Source organism: Rattus norvegicus, chromosome 2, assembly GCF_036323735.1.
Source record: "Rattus norvegicus strain BN/NHsdMcwi chromosome 2, GRCr8, whole genome shotgun sequence".
Taxonomy (NCBI): domain Eukaryota; kingdom Metazoa; phylum Chordata; class Mammalia; order Rodentia; family Muridae; genus Rattus; species Rattus norvegicus.
Window position 1 is genome coordinate 205,331,152 of NC_086020.1, and position 1,598 is coordinate 205,332,749.

The 1,598-nt window shown below is 39.0% G+C and overlaps 1 non-coding gene across 1 annotated transcript; it reads left to right on the forward strand.

The window, feature by feature from the left end:
* Positions 1-861: 861 nt before the first annotated feature.
* Positions 862-922, forward strand: LOC120101222 (U7 small nuclear RNA). The gene has a single exon (XR_005501606.1). It is a non-coding gene; the product is annotated as a U7 small nuclear RNA (small nuclear RNA).
* Positions 923-1,598: the final 676 nt, after the last annotated feature.

A 1,598-nucleotide genomic window follows, 5' to 3' on the forward strand; every position in this document is an offset into this window, starting at 1 on the left:
TGCTTTCCTGCCCATGGAACAGGGCCAGCAGGGTGTGGGCCCCACAAGTATTGAGCATTGATAGGTGTAAGGTTTGTTTGTATATTTGACTTTATGTTCCTCCTTCAGGGAAATGTCCTTTCTGTAAAGATTAATGATTCCATGATAATCAAAGACAACATGAGTTTGGGAGGTAAGGGTGTGTCTAATGTCTCAGCAAAATGGTAGAATGCTGTGACCTTCAGGACAGCCTGAAGTTTGCTATGGCTATGGCAAAAAACCTATGAAAACATGATTTGAAAATATATAATTTCTCAACTATTAATAGTATAAGGAGGTAATATGAATTTTACAAGAGTCTTCGTAGACCTAGAGAGACAAAAGCATCTGCGCTGTGAGACAGCTGCTCGCAATGATACAAAAGCTTAAATATAAAGGCAAACAGATTCCTGAGTTCAAGATCATCCAGGTGTCATCAGCATGATGATCTCAAGATGGGATCCCAACTAGCTACGTTTAAGTTTGTGCTTCCAAAACTAGGCACAACTCTGAATTCATTTGCCATTAAAATAAAATGTATACCTTCTGTCTTCCTCTGTGAATCAAGGGGCTACAGTTATTGAATACTAATTTCTGGGATGGTCAAGAAGGAACTTGGAGTAAATGACTCAAGTTATATGTAAATAAAAGACTACGCTCTTTAGTCTGTGTGAGATGAGCTTGCAGAGAGCAATATCAGTTCTTTTCTTTAGAAATTTACCCCTAAGAAGAGCTGAGCTGTTTGGAGATCTCTGAAGAGCAAATGCAACTCGTTTATACTTTATCTAGCAAATTTTCTGATTTTGGTGAGAAGAAACTTCATGGGGAGTAGGCTGTTTTTAGAATTTTTCATAGTTCTTTTAAAATTTTTCTAACAGGATTTCTGCTTGGTCAAAAATCCCAAGAATTGCTTAAAGAGCTAGCACAGGTCTTTTAGAATTTCTTCTACCAGCTACCCAGAGAGAACTGCTTTGGTTAGAAAACTCATGAACTATCTAGATATCTTGCAGAATATTTTTCTAGCATAAGAAAATCATCTCTAGAAGAAACTTGTCTTGAGCAAGGAGATGTCTCAAGCAGAGAGCTATCTAGGGAGCCATCTTGAGCAAACTATAAGTCTATGTCACATTGTACCTATGATTTGACTTCAAGTCATTCTTTTTGCAGCTCCAAAGTACCCCTTTCTCAGAATCCCTGACCAAACAGAGACTGGTCCTTGGCAGGTCTGATGTGTGTAATGGCCAGAAGTCTAGAAAGGCACAAAACGTAATGTATCAATAGTTTTATAATATCCCACAAATAAAAGAACTATTTTACATTCTTTCAAAATAATATTATTTTTGTCAGTCTTGTTTCTACCCTAGATCTCTGAGGCATCTACCTTCTGGTTCCTGGACATCCAAGCAGTGTTGGGCGTGGTCTACCTCATTGCTTAGGCCTCAAGGTAGACCAATCATTCACTGGCTGCTTCCATAAACTCTGAGCCACCTTTGCCCTAGCACATCTTAGGCAGGACAGGTTGTGAGTAAAATGTTTTGTGGCTGGGTTACTGTCCCAGTCCCACCACTAAAAAGCTTGCC